Source organism: Eptatretus burgeri, chromosome 8 (genome assembly GCF_056783735.1).
Source record: "Eptatretus burgeri isolate ZD-2024b chromosome 8, Ebu_testis_v1, whole genome shotgun sequence".
In the NCBI taxonomy this organism is placed as follows: domain Eukaryota; kingdom Metazoa; phylum Chordata; class Myxini; order Myxiniformes; family Myxinidae; genus Eptatretus; species Eptatretus burgeri.
The window spans coordinates 52,036,795-52,058,140 of NC_140968.1; positions in this window are offsets into that span (position 1 = coordinate 52,036,795).

Here is a 21,346-nt window from a genome sequence, read left to right on the forward strand (position 1 = left end):
TCTACTCTCACAATTAAATTACCTCATGCTTATTCTAAAAAAGGCAATAAGGTAAATAACTATCGCTATACTACACAAAGTTACCCCCGAGAAGGCATTCACACAATAGTTTACACATATACATGTGTAAAAGTCCTTCAAAAATAGAGGGTTGGAATTATTTTATTCAAAATATTGAAGGATGGAGACTAGAAGATACGATGTGTCTCAGTTAGAAGCATTGTTTAAAAACACTACATGTACAAACATGATACTAGTGTGCACCACTTCTTCCCAATTCCACATCCAGGTGATGCATGACATCATCGCTGGGCGCTGAAGGAAGGGTGTACTTGGTTTTCACTCCGTTTTCTTATTTATTTGTTTATCCGGGTGATTATCTCAGCCATCCTTTGAGATAGGAAGCTAAATTTTGTGGACGAAAGTGAAGATGTGCTTTGGTAAAAAGTATTTTTTTTTAATTTTTTGATTCATTAATTAATTGATGAATTACTTAATTATTATCGATTTATTAATTACTTATTTATTTTGTTTCTCATGTGGACAATATCTCAGACACCTTTTGAGCTAAGAAGATGATATTTCAGCGTGACAATGAACAAATTATTTGGCAATAAAGGGTTTTTTCATTTATTGATTAATCAATTAATCGATTATTTAATAATTTTTCAATTAATTACTTGATTTCTAAAAAAGTTATATACTCGGACGAAACAGTGGTGGTTCAGGTATGCTATTAGCCAATTGATAAAAAAATTAATTATTTTACGACTATTGGATTCGCGAGATATCCCTTATTGTCGGGTTTTCCGTGTGTGTGTGTGTGTGTGTGTGTGTGTGTGTGTGTGTGTGTGTGTGTGTGTGTGTGTGTGTGTGTGTGCGTGCAACGCGAGGCTCCACAGCACAAACCAGCAAACCGATTTCGATTAAACTTGGCGAACAGGTGTCATATGGGCTGGGAATGTGCGCGTTTGAGTTTCGTTGCTAAGCAACCACCCATTGCTATGCAGCGGCCGAAAAACCGCGTTCACTATTTTCAATACTTGTCCTACAGTTTTGAATGTGGAGAAACGAGACTTTGGAATTACACACTTCGAGATATTTAGAAAATTTTACTCGAGCCGATTTTTGATTTAGGTTTTATTTTTCAAATGGTTGTCCTTCAAAAATAAGGTGTCTATTTACTGTCATTTTTTATGAGGAGTGCCAGTTGGCAAAATACGCAATAGGAAAAATCTTGCCAGGCACAGGAACAATTGTATGTGAACCAATACATCCTGGCAATGAATCTTCGTAGGTGGATTAGTCAGAATGAAAAGCATCGTATCCAGCGCTTCGATCCTAGCGGATCCCTCATCGCCTACCGGCTTGTTATTTATATTAATAATGCAATTGATTGCAGCACATGGAAGCAAGATATTCAAGCTTTGGATTTTTAATTAATGTTATGAAATTTGTCGAATTTGTTTTTCACTTGGAAGTTGTGGGTTACAATGTGTGAATAAGGGTGGGAAAAGTCTGATTTCATGCAATTGAATTGCAGGCTATAATGCAACATTGGGTGAAAAATTTGAAAGGAAAGGGGTGTCGACTTTCCATAGGTATATATATATATATATATATATATATATGTATATATATATATATATATATATATATATATATATATATATATATATATATATATATATGTATATATATATATATATATGTACAAATACATGTCACATAGCTAACAGGAGTATTAAGGTGGGGGGGGGGAGATAGAGAGAGGAAGGAGGGAGGGGAAGCTAGGAAGAGGGAAGAGTGAGGAAGTGGGGGGGGGAGGTGGGGAGGGCTATTCCTCACCAAACATTGTTGTTTCAGAGAGAGAGAGACACACAGACAGAGAGAGAGATAGACACAGACACAGACACAGGGAGGCAGACAGAGACACAGAGAGACACAGAGACAGAATGAAAAAAAGAGAGAGAAAGGTGAAGGGTGGAGGTGGGGTTTGGAAAGGGAATGATGCTGTATGTTATGGTTAATGACCAAACACGCACACACACACACACACACACACACACACACACACACACACACGCAGAAACTCATGTCAGAACAGCTGTACACAAAATGACACAACAGCGTTCAGGGACAGATCCAGAATTTTTTTTTTTGGCGGGGGGTGGAGGGGGGTTCACTTAAGTTTAAGATGTTCTCATATTATAAAATATACCACCAAACCTTATTCAAGTTAATATAATCATTGAGCAAAAACTGGTTAATCGATCCAGAGCTCACAGTGTCTGAACTTAAATTTACAAATCTGCAAATGCTGCCTTTCTCTTCAGAGCCATAACTATACACTGATTTTCAGGGATTAATACAGAACCAGCAGCGAATCGCAGCTTGGTTTAACTGACGAGTGAAAGCAAAGCACGTGTGATTGCTGATTGTCCACGGATATCTCACATGATGATCATGTGACATAATTGTCAGGGCGGAGGGGAAAGGGGGGGGCGTGGGGGTTCATGTGCAGCCAGTGAATGCCCGTGGATCCGCCGTTGGAGTTTGTAAAGTAATCTGAATCTGAAATCGCTGGCACATCTGAAAAAACTTTGATATCCCAGTTCAAGAAAATTCGTTGGAACATGAAAAAAAGTAATCACTGAATACATGGAAGTTCCAACCGCTCACGTACGAACTAATGATCCCATTGAGCATGAACATCGAAAACAAAGCGTTGCGACCAGATATACTTAGGTACAAAAAAGAGAAGTAGGCATTACTGATTGAGGTGTTAATACCAGTGACTTTTGACAAAACGATGCAGAAATCAAGAAAATGACCAACCACCAAGACCTCAAGAACGAAGTGAGAAGATCCTGGAAGCTGAAGAATGCCAAAGTTGTACCAGTGATAGCTGGACCTCCAGGAATGATGACAAATAATCTCATAGAGATATTAAACATAGGGGCAGTACCCCTGGGTGCTCACCTGGTAGTGGCTGGATAAGATAACCAGGCAACCACTGTTAAACATGGATGACCCACAAAATACATCACAGAGAAGAAAGTAAATATCTATGGAATTTTGTTTTTTTAATGCAATGAACAAACCTTGGTACATCACGGGTGATTAAGGTTGTGGTCTAGTTTCATTGAAATTGTGGGTGGTTTCAGAAAAGAAAGCGAATACATATTTTTTGGGAACCCCTATGTAGAACCCCTTAGACCCCATTAATTTTTACGTCGTGAACAAACTTTAGTACATCATGGGTGGTGAAGATGATGGTCAAGTTTCATCGGAATTGTATGCGTAGTTTTGGAGAAGAAAGGAAATACATATTTTGGTGGGCAACCCTCCTTAAACCCCCTTAGAGCCAGATTTTCAAAAGGTCATGAACAAACTTTGGTACATCATGGATGATAAAGGTTGTCATGAAGTTTCATTGGAGTTGTGTGTATCATTTCTGAGAAGAAAGCAAATACCTCTTTGGAGAGGAAACCCACTCCCCCCCCCCCCCTCGTAAACTCCCTCTGTTTTCAGACCCGTTTTTTTTATGCTATCACAGGTGATGAAGGTTGTGGTCAAATTTCATTGAAATCATATGTGTAGTTTTTGAGAAGTTGCAAGTATCTGTGGACAGACGGATGGACGGAAGATGCGCTATCCCAGAAGCTCTCCAGAACTACTTTACAGGTGAGCTCAAAACCATTCCTGGGAATATTATTACAAACGAAATACAAGTTGGAAGCTGTCCAGGGTTCATCGACGATCCTGAAGAGAGCCCTCGGCACGAAACTTTGAGAACAAAAAAACTTCACAGGTTGGTCCATGAATCGTGACCCCTTACTGCAACGAAAGTGGATGCTTTGAGCCTGCCTTGAGAGGACTCCATTCCATATTCTGAAACCCGCATATGTAGATACCAATCAACGACAGACAGACAGACAGACAGACACACACACACACATTTTGAAACCTGGGGCGGGAGCATAAAAAACCAACAGCTTGTACATGCAGTGACCTTTGCAACCCAGCGACCTCTGAATCTGATTCGTACATGTTACAGTCCCCTCAACAGGGGTGAAAGATGGGGAATCAGGAGGAGGGTTGGGAGAGAGATGGAGGAGTGGAGAGAGAGAGGAGGAGGAGAGGGGAGGGATCGGAGAGGGAGAGAGAGGTTGGAAAGAGGGATAGCGGTGGGAGAGAGGAAGTAGGTTTGGAGCAAAGAGGGGTGTGGGATTCTGGCAGATATGACACCAAGTTTATGGTCCATCTGAGAGACGACATGCACAGTGATGAATCACCTGGTATGTGAAATACCAGGAGGACACTAGAGCTGGGTTGGGATTCAAATCCAAGCTACACAGAGTGAGCATGCATACCTCTTGGCTTTCCTGCCATGATGTGGCAATTCCTTACCTCAACTGAAAAGATTTTTTTTCTCATTGTGATCATATAATTTATTTTGCCTTCCTACCTCCCGTGTAGAACCACGGTATCACAATTGAAAGTTGTAGAACACGTCAAGTGGCTTCACCACGCAATGCACAAAACGTTTCAAGAAACTTTTAAAAGCGAAACATTAAAATTTTTCTTTGTATTTATCTATGCCAAAGTGTTGGGTTGTATAATGGAAGAACAAAAACGGGAAACATCGTGGAAAATGAAATTTCACATTTTCAGCGAGGTATCCACTGCCTGTTACACCACAGAACAAAATGTTGCCAACACCGGCGAGTAACCCTGAACTTTGTTCAAGTCGAACTATATACAGGATTCAGTAACATTGCGAATGTTGTAGAGCACTGGCTTACGCACTCCAATGAAACGAATGATAAGAAACAGCTCACTTGGCACACAATTGGCAATCACCGTTGATAAGAAGCAGCCGTCACAATTAACTTATACCTCCCGGAGACGCCCGAAATGTCAAATATGTCGGAATTGGACAAATGAACACTTTTCTAGGAGTCATAACTGCTTGTAAGTTTGATTCTGGAGCTTAAATTTTGTAATTCTCCTTAGTTTAAGAGATACTCGTGGTGATCGCATGTGCGGAAATGAACTAAAGCAAGGAATGCTGACGTCTCCAGGTGTTTATAAGCATTGCAATGTACCCAGCGATTCGTAGCGATGATGAACAGGCATTCGATAATATGAGTGACGAATGGGGGGGGGGGGGAAACTTTATCGTGAAGAAATCGTTGCGGCCTGTTCCAAGTCAAGGCAAGGTTGAGCAGGCCAAAAACATGGCTGCTTCAGACCCCAGCGAGGTTACCCAGGAAACGCCTTAAGACCACCGAGAGCGAGGTGGCCGAAGATCTTCTGATGAAGGATATGATTAAATAAGGCCGTTAATTATCTTCAAAAGGGGTGTTTTAATTAACCCAAACACCCAATTTCACTCCTGCACTTCCTTGAAGTTGTCTTAGTGTGCATGCAAAGTTTCAGGCTGCTAGGTTTCATAGTTTTGGAGTTATGGAGGAGACACACTGACACACACACACACATTGACATTTATTTGTATGGATATACTGTACACGAGACTATACATATGCATATGTGATGAAGACTGAAAAAATGATGACTTGGCGTTTTACATCACAAATACATTACAGTGTGATGCAGAAAGGCCTATTGTCATGGTACTATGTGTCAGACAGTGAGCGAGAGTGTTCAAACTGTTCTCATTTCTACTGTAAACCCTGGCAAGGCTCTCCATTGTGAAATGCTCTGTCTTGTTCATTTTAACGATATATCTGGTTCTATCTCTCCTCTTCACCCCTCTCCTCCTCTCCTGCCCTCTCATTCTCTCGCTCTCTCTCTCTCTCTCTCTGACTGCCAATAATATGAATCCATGTGACCATTACACACACACAAACTACCTCTTTTTGTCAGTGATCCATGCTGCCAGGAATGCTCTTTGGAGATCAACCAGCAATTTCTTGCCTTTCTGTTTTTAAGCTGTCAGTACATTCATTTTCATTCATTGTTTCAATACAATAATTTTACTAGATGGTTTTCTTCCTGTCTTCAAAAAACATCCTTCCCTCTGAATGTTTCATCTAATTTTATGCTAATAATATGCATGAGCTGCAAAATATATTTCTTTATTATTTTAACTTTTTTTCCTTTCAGTTTTTACATACACGACGTGGCAAAAGTATTTGGACACCCCTTCCAATTCGTGTATTCGGCTATTTCAGCCACACTCATTGCTGACAGGTGTATAAAATCAAGCACACGGCCATGCAATCTGCATAGACAAACATTGGCAGTAGAATGGGCCCTACTGAAGAGCTCGGTGACTTTCAACGTGGCACCGTTTAATTGTCAGGTCAGGCCAGATGAGATCTGTGACTGACTAAAAGTATCATGTAAACCTGCACTAACCTGTTCTATGGTCGGGTTGTCGGCTACTAAACCGTCTCCCCCACCAGGTTTTCTGATGAGGAGGGTGTTTGGATATGGACAGTTTGGACACCCAGCAGGATTAAAAACAAAACCTGTCAAAGGGCGGAGGAGCTCCTTGTGAGCCAAATGCCATCCATATCTAGTGCCCAACTGTCTGCGGACGTCCTCCTGCAGTTGGGTTACTTCTTATTCGGAGGTTGGTGGCAGGATTTGCACTCTGTCCACCATCAAACCCTTCATTCCGCAAAACATTCTCGAAGTAGAAAAAAATCTGAAAACCCACTCCATGGGAGTACCTCCTGTGCAGCTTCCCTTCGCAGGGCAGCTCACTGGATGATGGGATTGGGGCAAATCTTTGATGGACCCCTAATCTTTGATGATAGGAGGGAAACCACAGGGTAACATTCCCGGGACAGATTGTGGGAGAGTGTGTCAGAATGGTGCTGATGTGTTGTCCATGAGATGGCGGTCTCCTTGGGTTAACCTGAAGTGTTACCTTCGGGTGGGTGCCTGGAATGTCCTATCCCTAAGAGAGGATGATCACCTGTCTCTGTTTCATCTGAGCTCAAGCGTTTGGACATCGGTATTGTAGCACTTTCTGAGGTTCGGAGACCGGATTGTGGCGAGATCATGGCAGGTGGTTACACCTACTATAGGTCTTGTCGCTCTGATGATTACCATGCCCATGGAGTTGCTGTGGCTGTGTCCAATAAGCTGACTCCAATGATAATTGAGGTAACATCGGTCAATGAGCATATTATGAGACGAAGGATTCGTCACTCCTTGGGTGTCATTTCCCTGGTCTCTCTTTATGCTCTGACTGAGGCGAGTGACCTCACCGTGAAGGACGTGTTCTATGACACGCTCGAGTCTGTGGTTGATCAGTGTCCCAGACGAGATACACTTCTAGTCTTGGGGGATTTCACTGCATCAACTGGAACTGATAGGGATCGTTATGAGACATGTGTTGGTCCCCATGGGTCTGGAACTGTGAAACTGAATAGCACTAAATTCCTTGACTTTGCAAGAAGTCATGGACTTCGGGTGGCCGGTTTATGGTTTCAGCGCCCACAAGCTCATCGCTGGACTTGGTATTCCAACACTGGTGGTGTGGTAAAAGAGATTGACCAAGTGCTCGTTGATGGTCACTGGAGGATGATCCACAACTATAGGGGCTACTGGAGTGCTCAGTTCCTAAATATTGACCACAGGCTTGTTGCAGCAACTCTGCAACAAGTTGTACTTGTTGTACCTTAAATCTCTCTCTCCTTAAGTTGTACCTTAAATCCAGGATAATGGAACCATCCCAGCCTAGGCTCGATGTTGGCAAGCACAAGGATGAGAGGGCAGCTGAGGAGTTTGCGAACAAGCGGACTGGAGATTTGGGGGGTCTGGGTGCTTTGGGAGATCCTGAAGAGTTGTGGAGTGCCTTCAAGACCACCGTCCTTCATGTTGCCGGTGGATGTCTTGGAACTCACCGTAGGGCGAAGAAGAATTTTTTCTCTCAGGGGACCCTGGATATCATTGACAAGAGTCGCAGGACTAGGCTGAATGGCAGAGCTGAGCTGTTCAGGGAGCTGAGGCGTAAAACTATACATGCGCTAAGGGTGGACAAGGAGGCCTATGTGCGAGGATCTGTGTGGGGGTAGAGCATGACCTGTGGCCAAGTGATTCTCTTCCTGCTTACAGGGGAATTCACGCATTGTGTTCATTCGAGCCCATCCCTTGGTGTACTGCAGTTCAAGCAGAGGGTGTTGGGCTCTTGACAGAGGCGTTCGAAGTGAAGGCCCGCTAGGCCGGTTATTTTGAGCAGTTGTACCAGGCTGATCCACCAGCTCTTGAGTTAGATGTCAGGGGTGTTGCAATCACTTTTGCTGACGCTCCAATCAACTGTGGTCCACCTTCATTTGTGGAAACACAGGCTGCGGTGAACCGGTTGAAATGGGGTAAAGCTCCAGGTATCTGTGGCATTCAGGCTGAACTTCTCAAGGCTGGTGGAAATGCTGCACTCGTGTCGTTGCATGCAGTTCTGTGCTCTGCCTGGAACACAGGCATCATCCCAACTGACTGGAAGAGGGGCCTTGTTGTCCCTCTCTTGAAAGGGAAGGGTGATCTCTAAGACAGCAACAACTACTGAGGGGTGACGCTGCTCTCAGTGCTCGGCAAGGTCTTTGCTTGGATAATTATTGATTGGATCGCCACAATCTGCTTGAGCATCAGCATCCAGAGCAGTCAGGCTTTACACCAAAGAGGTCAACGATTAACCGTATCCTTGCTCTTCGGGTCCTCACCGAACGCAGACAAGAGTTTTGGCAGGGCTGCTTGCAACCTATGTTGATCTCTGTAAAGCATTTGATTCAGTGAATCGGGATGCCCTCTGGTTGATTATTGGTCTTCGTGGGGTTCCAGCAAAACTGACCGATCTGATGTCTGAACTATACTCTGGTACTGAGAGTGCTGTGAAATGTGGCGGTACCATCTCTGACTTATTTCCAGTCGTTACTGGAGTTCATCAGGGTGTGTGTACTGCCCCCCCCCCCCCACAATCACTTTTCAGCACTTGTATGGACTGGATTCTGGGGAGGATGTTGGAGAAATCAAGCTGCGGTGCATCGTTTGGGAAGGTCAAGATCTCTGACCCTGATTTCACAGATGATGCACTCATCTTTGCAGAGACTTTAGATATCTTTTTGGGGGCCCTCAAGGTGCTGAATGAGGAGTCGGTGCCACTGGAATTATGGGTTTCCTGGGTCAAAACTAAGAACTTGGCTTTCATTGCCATCTTGGATGCAACTGTCTTGTCTGTGCCTGTTTGTGGCGAGGATGTTGAGATCGTGGAGAGATTCCCTACCTTGGCATTGATATTCATGTCTCTGCTGGCTGTGAGTCACAGGTCAATAGACGTCTGGGTCAGGCCTGCGGAGTCATGGATTTACTGGATCATGGGGTGTGGCACTGCCGGTACCTGTGCGGGAGGACGAAAGTCTGAGTCTTCAGGTCCTTGGTGCTTCCAGTCTTGCTCTATGGATGTGAGACTTGGACTCTGACCAAGGATCTGAGAGAGAGACTTAATTCCTTTGGTGCCAGGTCTCTTCAGAGAATCCTTGGCTATTGCTGGTCGGACTTTGTGTCCAACGAGCGGTTGCTGAGAGAGACTCAAATGAGATTTGTTACCTGCATAGTCCATGAGCATCAGCTGTGGCTGTATGGACATGTGGCTCATTTTCCTGATGCTGATTCTGCTCACCAGATTCTCTCAGCGAGGGAGTCTCAGGAGTGGAGGAGGCCAATGGGCCGACCACGTGCCAAATGGTTGCAGCCGGTTGATCGGCATCTAAAGGAGATGGGAATGGGCCAGGCATCTGCCTGGGGGGTGGCCAGACGGAGGCCCCTGGAGTACCGGCAGAAAGTGGACACAGCGACGTGCTGTTCTGGTGCATGCTCCCATACCTGACCTGACCTGACGTCATAGGATGCCACCTTTCCAACAAGTCAGTTAGCCAAATTTCTGCTCCGTGAGAGGTGCCCCAGTCAACTGTAAGTGATGTTATTGTGAAGTGAAAATGTCTCGGAGCAACATCAGCTCAGCCTCAAAGTGGTAGGCCACACAAGCTCAAAGAACGGGACCGCCGAGTTCTGAAGCGCAGAAAAATCGTCTGTTGTCGGTTGCAACACTCACTACCAAGTTCAAAATTGCCTCTGGCAGTACCATCAGCACAAACACTGTTCGGCGAGAACTTCATGAAATGAGTCTCCATGACCGAGCAGCCGCACGCAAGCTGAAGCTCAACATGTGCAATGCCAAGCATCGGCTGGAGTGGTGAAAAGCTCACCGCCATTGGACTCTGGAGCAGTGGAAACACGTTTTCTGTAGTGATGAATCATGCTTTACCATCTGATTGTATGATGGACGAGTCTTGGTTTGGTGGATAGCAGGAAAACACTACCTACTCAAATGAGTAGTCCCAACTGTAAAGTTTGGTGGGGGAGCAATAATTGGCTGGGGCTGTTTTTCATGGTTCAGGCTAGTCCCCTTAGTTCCAGTGAAGGGAAGTCTGAATACTACAGCATGCAATGACATTCTCGACGATTCTGTGCTTCCAACTTTGTGGCAACAGTTTGGGGAAGGCCCTTTTCTGTTTCAGAATAATCATGCCCCCATGCACAAAGCGAGGTCCATCCAGAAATGCTTTGTTGATATCGCTGTGGAAGAGCTTGCCTGTTCTGCACAGAGTCCTGACCTCAACCCCATCGAACACCTTTGTGATGAGTTGGAACGCCGACTGCGAACCAGACCAAATCGCCCAACATCAGTGCCTGACCTCACGAATGCTCTTGTGACTGAATAGAAGCAAATCCCTGCAGCAATGTTCCAACTTCTCGTGGAAGGCCTTCTCAGAAGAGTGGAGGCTGTGATAGCAGCAAATGGGGAACCAACTCCATATTAATGTCCATGATTTTGGAATGAGATGTTGGACAAGCAGGTGTCCACATACTTTTGGCCATGTAGTGCATTTTGTAACAGCTCAAATTTCTCTGTTGGCTGCTCTTAGAGCACCCTTATTCTGGACATTTCCATCTGTCTGTCTGTCCGCGAAACTTTGGTGAAGCCTAGGAGCTAAACCACTCAACCGATTCCAATGAAATTTGGTAGGTAGGACCAATATTTCTGGGAATCGTGTGCTTTCGAATATGGGACTCCGGGCCCTAGCAACGGGCCTTTAAAGTGGTCAAAAAATCGAAAAAAAAATCAAAAAAATTCGAAAAATCAAGCTTAGAGTTCTGTGCGCAATCAATCTAGCTCCCTTCATGCCAATTTACAGCCCTAACAAAAAATATTTGTAGGAGGAGATAGGTTTTGGGCGAGTACATGTCGAACATTTCAGAAACGGTTAATTGCGAATATCTCTAAGAGAAAGAGTCTGATTTTGATGAAACTTGGGTGAAATGTGTACAATGTGGCTAGGCATGTACACAAAAATGAATGGTTGCTATGCACACCTCTGTTGCTTAGCAACAGCTAAAATACTTTATCGTACATCGTACACTTATTGTGGACTGTACAAAAAAATCAATACCTCCGAAACTGGACCTCCGAGGGACTTGTTTTTTTTTTGTGCACAAGGGGAATGTCTTACAGCATCATATAAAAGAATAAAATCTTTAGCGAATAGATAAATGGAATTACCAGGGCTGCCATTTGTTAGAGTTTCTTTGGAAACATGCCTGAAATTTCACAAGGCGGGTTTCTGGGCGCAAACTAAGAGGGCTGTGATAATCATATTTATTGTGCTTAATTGAGTGATAGCATGTACATGAATATCGGCTTGTCGCGTCGGCCAGCTTCCCATCTCGAGCGAGCAGCCATGTCGCCTCCCGGCTTGTTTAGTTTTATTTTCACCTTTGTTTCTGTTTATCATTGCCAGAAAACTTCACTTCTCTCATGTATCATCATCATGATCATGTACCCTGCCCAAAGCAGAGTGTTGGTGTTTCCGAAGCAGTTGCTCGGTTTCAATCCTGCTGGGGTCGTCACTCTAATACAGGAAGTTAGGGCAGGAATTTGGAATTTGTTCAGGGTGAGGTTGATAGCTCGCGTACTCTTCACGAAGGACACATTTACCGTCCACCAATGAATGCTGGCAGACAGCATGACAGTTTAACGTCCATCCATGGAACAGCAGACAAATTGATGAATCACCCTGATTGTGAAACCCTGGGATTGCAATTTATAGTGGTGATGAGATTTGGACCCAGGCGAGACAGCTTGGATGCGAGTGTGTGTACCTCTCGACTCAAGAGTCAATCCTGGCAGCCTCCCTTAGTTTATCTTGGCATTGGATCAACCATGTTTTACTTACTTGCGTATTTATTTTGAACTAGACGACCCGTGAACCCGTTGGGTTCCCATTGTGACAGAGGTTGATAAAAAAAATCATTTCAAAAACACAATAAAAACAAAAAGATAGCTCCAGCGAACTATACCGCTGAGGTTGTTTGCATTGATCAAATAATCCCCAAGAGTACTTGACTGAATCGGGAATTGATTTTTTTAATTTTTTTCATTGCCAGATTTGAATGAAACTTGATATTGCGTGTCAATGTGAAAAAAAAAAAACAGAGAAAAGAAAGTCGAAGAAGTTTTTGTGCTTAATCTTCTAAACACAATTTTATTTATTAATGAACATGGAAGTATTAGATCAAAATGGCGATGTTTATTTTATGCTTAAAATAAATCGTTCTTTGTCTATGCTAAATGTTTGAGATTTTAAAATAAATCATTTCAAGAAAAAAAACAGCTCCAGCGGACTATACCGCTGAGGTTGTTTGCATTGATCAAATTCTCCCAAAGAGTACTTCACTGAATCGGGAATTGATTTTTAAATAATTTTTTCAATCCCTGATTTGAATGAAACTTGATACTGCACACCGCAGGAGAATGGTGAGTAAGGTGGGCCGACATTGTTTGTGCTATCGTGTACCGTTTTGGCTGTATTTCGGGAACATATAAACATACATACATTCATCCACGCACACATATGTACAAGATGAGAGTTTTAGTAATATATAGATTGATGAGGTGTTGCAGTTGCCTGCGTCATTGGTTTCTGGGAGTTTGGAAGTGGATGCTGACTTTGCTTTTGGCGCTGAGAAAGGTGTGTTTGCAGCAGTTGGCCTTGGCGTGCAAATCGAGTAAGCTTTTCCATGTGTTGTTTCTACAGAAACGGTTGTTGGAGAAATTGTGGCTGCTAGTTAAAGTGTGGAAGAAATTTATGGAGTTGTTTTTTGTTCGAAGTACATGTGATCACTGTATCTGTGTGTCATACTGGTAAAGTAGACAGGCAGGATAGTTTAGAGGTATTGCGCACTCCCCTCTGAGCTGTCTGACCTGGTTTGAATCTCGTCCCAGCTATAAACTGCCATCCTGGTGTTTCGCACGCAGGGCGATGCATTCATGTATTTGTTCCATCCCTTTGAATGGATGTTCGACAGGGTCTCTCATCCGCTAGCATCATTTGGTGAATATTAAAGATCACACTGGGTCTTTTGCACATAAGAGATGAGCAATTGCTGGCACCTTGGCCAAATTCCACATTCCTGCAAAAACTCACTGCTGCAACGGCAATGGCAAACCTCCCAGCATAATCAGTGCCAAGAAACTTATTTTGCGGTGCCACTGCTATGTGTAAAGATCGAGTATGGTACAGTTAATCATATCATCTAACTTACATGTGCTGAAGTAATTGAAAGGGATAAGGAAGCTTCTTATGGTGATGGATGAGAGTTGGGACTAAGGCGCAAAGGTATTTTATTTTATTTGCAATGCTAATTGTTTTGATATGCAAAGAGGTAGGTTTGACATTGTATTATTGCAACATTGGATCATAGAGGATAACATAAGGTGGTTGTTATGATTTATTGTCTCACATAATGTCTATTGTCTATTTCATGCGAACCTGCCAAACGAAACTTAAATTCTCCCTTTTATGTTGTAAGTAAAAAAAAGCTACAGCTGGAATGGCACTCGGTAGAACACATACCTCTGCCAGAAGGTACAGTTTACGTATTGAATCCCACTGATAGGTCGGATCTGGATCTGGATCTGGACCAAAATCTAAGCCGCTTGTTCTTGTCACTTCACCAACTCATACACCAAGTTTTGTCATAACTCGTCCACAACTTTTTGAAATATTGTGCTGTATAATATACAGCATATCGTTTTGGTCCCATCTCTCAATGGTAAAGAATCACTTCAAAAATTTTTGTTTAAATCCTCATATTCAGATCCAAAATCTAATTGATTCGTTCTCGTCACACACCCAACCAGTGAAAACAACCCCCATCCACCTTCACTGGCAGAGGTAAGAAGCTAAGCAAAATACTTGTGTCAACCTTGGTTGTGAAATAATACAAAGTGTACTATCATAACTGTTTTCAGACTATTCTGGAGATAGCTCAATATATGTATTTACAGGTACTGTTTAAGATGGAAGCAGTTTTTTGTTTTTTTAATCCGTTTTATGAACTCAAAAGGGTAAATTTTGCATCATTATCTTTCTCAAAATGCCACTTGAGACGAGGAGAAAGGAAACTGCATGTGTTTCATTCATTTAGATTGACAGCCAAAGATCTCCAAATGTCACACTCACCTTTGAGCTATCTAGCTTGGGTTAGAAACTCGGCTTAGCTGTAAGCTGTCATCCTGGTGTATCTCAGGCCAGTGAGGCATCATTGTGTGTGCCTTTATTGTGTGAATGGACGCTAAACTGATCGTGTCGTCTGCCGGCATTCATCGGTGGATGGCAAAGATCCCACGGTGTCTTTTGTGAAGAGTAGGTGAGCTATCGCCAGCATCCTGAACAAAGTACATATTGCTGCTCTAACCTACAGGGGGCACTGCATCAGTGGTATAGCTGCACCCCAGCAAATGATGCTACCCCTAGCCATGTGCTACATGTGAATAAAGAAGAAGAAGGATCTCAAAATGTCAGCTTTCCAGCAGTCACAATTGTCTTCAATGGAGGAAATGCCGACTCAAAACATTCGCTGCACTCATTTCAACTGCGAGAGGGATGATGAAAACTTTTATCTACAGGGTGACAGCCCCCCCCCCCCAAACAACCCCCCAAAAAACAGAACCCATACTATTTCAAATAAAATCCTCATTAATCACTGAAATACATTGGCACCACCAGGGGTGGGACATAGGGGGCTTGAGCCCTCCTCCTTGACTCAAGTATGGGAGAAAATCGACTGACTGGATTAGCACGACTGGCAGTGCATCGCAGTAGACACATATCTGTAGAGACTGAATGACACATTTTGTGGACCTCTGCTGCACCCCCCCCCCACCCCTGCACCCCCTTCAAGAAAATCCTGGTTATGCCCCTGCTCAAATGGCATAATGCTTGGCACAGATTACCTTGAATAAGACAGTACCGACCGACAATAAGACAGTACTTTTTTCCCCTAAAAAGTAAACCCCCTTTTTATCCCAAGGTATATTTATTTGTCTCCCCTTTTAACCGAGGGACACTTTTTTTCAATCAACTGTGCTTAACTGTGCTCATTCATTGAGATCGTCCCTGACGTGCTCCAAATGCTTGCTGAGGCGCTGCAAGCACAGTTGATTTTACAAGCAAAATGGTTGATCGCCCTGACACATTATGTCCACTGTAGGAATGAAGCAAATGTTATCGATAATTGTTGCTTTGAGTTTGTCAATGCATTGTGGCCTTCCTCTGAAGGCATTGTCCTTCACATAGCCCCAAAAATAGAAATATGGCAATGACAGATCTGATGAGTGTGGGACCCATTCATCAGCAAGTCTTCAACTGATGACTCTGTCACCAAAGTGCGATTTAAGCCGGTTCAGTGAATAATTTGAAATGTGGGAGTGGCTCCATCCTGTTGAAATCATCGTTCCTCTTTTGAAACTCCCCTGCAACTGTCTAGGGCCCTCCAAAACTGCCCAATAACTTAGATGTAACGTTTCGTATTGACAGTCAATGGCTTGTCCTCAAACCACAAGGGCCGATGATTCCATGTTTACTGATTGCGACCCAGGCAGTGCATTTTTCTGAGTGGAGAGGTCACTCAAGCACGAGATCAGGGGGTGTCGATCCCCAGTATACACAGTTCTTGGAGTCGACATGCTCATAAAGAAGGAAATGGGCCTCATCAGAAAACCAGACATTGTCAAGGAAATCAGGCCTTTCTTCAAGCTTGTCTACAAACCACTGGCACATTGTCACCCTTTTCTGCATCTGGGCTGCACTCAGTTTGTGTTAAATCTGAATTCTGCATGGATAAAGTTTCACATTGTGGATCAAAATTCTTCTCCCTGATTCATGTGAAATTCCAAGCTCTTGACTCTGATGTCTGAGATATTTCTGAGGGTCTCTGCCCACTGAATCACGAACAAGGTCAATTTTCTCAGGAGACCTTACATCTTGAGGACGTCCAAAATGCGTTTGTCCTCCAGCACTTTTACTGTTGGGATTTGTGACAGTGCCTTTTTCTCTGAACTTGGTGACCCCTTGCAGGGTGTAGTGTAAGTTCCAACTTCCCATTAAAACTCGATTTGAGTCTTCTTGCAGGAGTTCGTTCAAGACAAATCTCCACAGAATGTGTATTTTGTCCGTTTTTGAAAGTTGGAAACGATTCTTCCCCCTTTTAAAGATGCCTAATTGTTCATGGCATCTTTAAAAAGGGAAGAATTGTTGCCAACTTTCATAGTCTGTCTTGTGGTTCACTCTGGTTCAATCACCTGAAAAAAAGGAAAGAAGAGGTTTTCATGAGTAAGATGGAAGATATTAGACAAAAGGTGGGTTCGGTTTTTTGGGGGTCATCCTGTGTATATTTTCTATCTTGCCACTGTTGATTGAGTGAGATTTAACGAGCTAATTGCTTGGCAATGATGGCACATGGGACAGGAATAAGGGAAGGAGCTTCCTGCTGAGAAGACAATGAAGTGGCCGTAAATTTAGCACAAAGCGAAAGCCGATGGCTGCATCACGTATTCGCGATGCATGGCGGTAGCCTTGCGGTAAAAGCCAGGGAAAGTTTATTGAATATTGGCGAACACACCGAAGTGAGTTGGAGCAACCAAGCGATAATCAGAAGGAAATGACCGCATTACGCTTGATTAAGAAATGGTAATTCCCCTTTACCAGACCTGTCTGCTTATTCATGACCAAAAACATACACAACACACAACAGGAGCCTTGGGAAATATATACATTAATATATGTGTATATGTGTATATATATATATATATATATATATATATATATATATATATATATATATATATATTGTTGTGGTTACCAAATTCGCAAACCACCATTCAGGTCCCTTAGGTGAGGTATCTCGGTAAGTACATGTGTAGTTAGGCCCAAACCCGTTGTCTAGTGGGAATACATGTCATTTATGCGTGCTGCGACTCTTCAGGATAGCCGTTTTTCTTTTGCTATCTTTATTTTGGACCAACCGCCATGATTACCACCACAACCACAACATCAACCACCAACCACAACGCCGCTTCACCACAACCGCCACGACCTTCCCGTCACACCTCGCAACCGTCGCATCGCCACCGTTCTTGCCCCGCTGTGGGTACCGGTGTTGGACTCGTGCAGGGCGCGCGCCGAACAGCGTGTACAAAATCACGGATTTTGTGCTTCAAAAACGGATCAAAAACGACACACGCCCACTTTTTGCCGTCCAATCGGTGAGCGAGGGGCGGGTGGCCCCGCCCCAGGGCGATCGATATATGCAAATTTATGGATCAAAAAGCCTTCACGCCCACTTTTTCTCGGGCCAATGGGGAGCGAGGTGAAAGGTCGAAGGGAGGGGGTCAAAGATGAGAGGGCGAAGCTACGGGGCTGATAAAAGGACCGTGTTCGTCAGTCCAGAGAGTCCAGAGGCGGAGAGTAGGAGAGTAGGAGAGTCGGAAACAGAGAGTCAAGACTTCGCGGGCGGTGGAGTTGGCAAGAAGGAGCTGGTCGTCGTGTGCGTTGGAGTTGGAACGGAGGGGACGGAGCTGTGGAAAGGCAGCGACACCAGACGAGGGGGTGCTCGCGTCGGGAGCTGCACCCCAGGGAGGCCGACAGCGCGACCTGGCCGAGGTGGAGACGCTCGTTGCGGGGCAATAAAAATCCTCTATACCCCGAGCATCAGCAACCCCCTCCTGTTTCCCCCCGCGCTGAGATAGTGCGACCAAGGGGGCCCCTTTCCCACCCCCTACCAGACACTGTCCGGAGGCCCGCGGAGTTGAGGCGCCATCGCCGCTCCGCGTCTCATCACCAGACGGGTAGGCGCGACCCGGTCTCGGCCTCAGGCCCGCCTCATCCTTGAGGGTATTCTTTTCCTTGGTTTTGGGTATGTGTTGTCGGCGCCGTCTGTGAAGTAGAATTGTATAAGTGTTGCCGTGTGCTCGGTAGTCGGTATTAGCTCTGCATTGTGTTTTCGCTTTTACATTTGCTTTTTGTGTGAATTACATTGTGTCTTTTCTGTGTGCATTTGGTGGAATTGTATATGTGTGCTCCCGTGTGCCGCGAATAAATGTGCTTTGTGTTGAATTGTTTCCCGCTTCGCTTCGTCTTTTCCTCTATTGAATCCCCATCTTGCTTCACGTAAAGGGTTGGTAGTGGGCTGAATACGCCCGATAATTAATCGAACCGTCGAGGTCGACGATAACACCGCTCGGTTATTCTGATAGTACGGAACGGGTCGCTTAAGTGGCCCGTGTCCGAAGTCGACCTGCGGCGAGGTGCGATCGCCCGGTCTACCCTCCGCGTGGGTACTTAGGTAGGTCGAATTTGGCGAGCAACCCTATCCCACGCGGGGGCTGATTGGCTCGATCGCGGTGAGACCGAAAGGTCCACCCGTGACTGGTTCCCGGCGTTAGTCCGAGAGGGTCACGACTGGATTGTCCGTCCGGTGGGCGACGTGCCGCGATTCGAGTTACGTGGCCGTCAGCACGCCGGCGGGCGCGAATACCGCAACACTGGTGTCAGGTCGTGCGATACAAATTCATCGCCCTCCTCTCGGCACTGGTATCTGAGAACAGGAAAACAGGCTCTCCTGTCTCCGGCTAAATTCACGGGAATCGGTCCAGGGGTGAGAGAAGCGACCCCCGATTCCCTCCAAATTACGAGCGAGCAAATTAACCCTTTAAGAGAAGCAAGATGGCGTCTCAAGGCGAGCGGGAGCCGGGGGTATTAGAAATGGATGTAGAATGTGTAGAATCCATGGTCCAGGATGGAATCCCCGAGCAGGAAATGTTGATTGTGCAGGAACACGGACTCGCCCAACTGAACCCAGAGCCCGAAATGGGTGCGGCAGCGGCCGCGGTGTATGACACCTCCCCCCCCTCCTCTCCACCAAAACCCTTCCCCAAACCTTGCCGAAACGGCTCAGCTGAGTGCATCCGACATGGCCCAGCTATGCGCCATGCTGGCGGAAATGATCGAAAAAATGGATGCGAATATGAAAAACGAAATGAAAGGCATGAACGAAAAGATGGATGCGAATACACAAAAAATGGATGAAAAGATGGATACAAATACAAATGAAGTGAAAACGACGATGGATGCGAATACACAGCAAATGAGGGAAGAGATGAAAGAGCTGCGGGGTGAGACGTAGAACATGGGAATGAGCCTAAAAGGAAGCTTGGAAGAACTAAAAAACGAAATGAAAAAGGAAGTCGACACGATACGAGCGGAGGTGACCGGGTTAAAAGAGGAAGTAAAAGGAGTGGGAGTCGCAATGGAAGAAAGTAAACAAGAGAGGGTAAACGAAATAAAGACTGTGGTGGGAAAAATAGACAAAGTAGGAAAAGGATTGGGAAAAGTAAAACAGGGACAAGACCAAATAAAGGAGGAAATAGGGAGGAACACGACGGCGATAGAGGAATTAAAAAGAGAACAAGGGAAAATAAAGGAGGGATTGGGAGCCGTGAAGGAGGACTGTGAGAAAAGACATCGGGAAATGACAGACAAAGTTGAAAACCTGCGAAAGGAGGTAAAAGCGGAGACACAGAAAGGATTAAAAAAGGTGACGGAGGAATGTAGAAAGAGACATGAGGAGGTAATTAATGAAATGGAGCGGAAAGCCGGAGAAAAGACAGAGGAACTGGGGGAACAGATAGGAAAAAACCGGGGCGAGACAGAAGAGCAGTTTAGGACAACGAGGGAGGAAATATCCAAGACAAATAAGATGGTGACACAGGTACAAGGGGAGGTGGAGCAAATAAGAGAAAAAGTCGGGGAACTGTCGTTAGGAACGATAGGGGAGGAAATAAATGGGGTAATAAAGGGAAAAATGGAGGAAATGGAGAAGAGACTGGCGGATAGGGTGGAGGCCCGGTGTGAGAAGCAGGGTGGCCCCCTTCGGGAACAGGGGGAGAGGATATACTCCCTCGAGGCGGATCGTGCCCAGGTGGGGCCGGTGTCACAAGGCGGAGCAGGAGGCTTGCCCGATGCGGGGGTGAGCATGCCAAGCTTGGGGAGGGTAGAGACCGAGGGGTCTTTTGGCCTAATGGGGGTACCCAGAATGACTGTTCCAGGGGGTGTGCGGAGTGTGAGTCCAATGGCTTGGGAGAGTAAGCGGGACGACGCGGGGCACGGACAGACGCAGACAAGGGTGGTGGAGCCCCCGGGCAAATGGCTCGGACCCTGCGGGAGTGAGGCACCATTGGGACTGGGGAGGTACACTCCTCCCGGAGTCCCTAGGGAACGGGAGGAGACCTCGAAAGAACCGAGGGTGCCGCTACGCCCGTACGATGGCAAGACGGACTTGAGGGCATATATGGCCCAGTTCCAGTGTGTTGCCAGAGGCAATGGCTGGAACGAGGTGCAGGGTGTGGCACAACTCACAGCGGCCCTGTGTGGCGTGGCTTTGGAAGTCCTGACCACGGTACCCAGTGAGGGGGCGACCCTGGAGGATCTCCATTCGGCCCTAAAGAACCGATTTGGCATGGACCAGCAGAGCGAGCTTGTTAAAGCTCAGCTCAACGGGCGCAAACGACGTCCCCAGGAATCGCTGGGAGAATTGGCACATGACATTCGCCGCTTGATGGGGATCGCGCACACCAACATGCCACCGGAGTACCGGGAGGAGATTGCCCTGGACCATTTCTTCGAGCAATAGGGGGCACCGATGTCGGAGCATTGCTCACCGTATGGCGCCCGGACAACCTCCAGAAGGCGGCTGATACTGCTGCCTGCTGGGAGGCAGCCAGAACGCCATTGGGAGGGGCTGGGCGCCACGCGGTGGCAGTCCGACAGGTGGACCCCGTGCACGACAGTGCGCTGGGAGCCGGGGCAACCCTGGGCGACCAAGCGCGAATGGAAAGGATGGTGCAGGGCATGTTCGACCGCCGGTTCGGGAGACTTGTGGAGAGGCGGTCGGGCCCGGGAAGGGCGGGAGA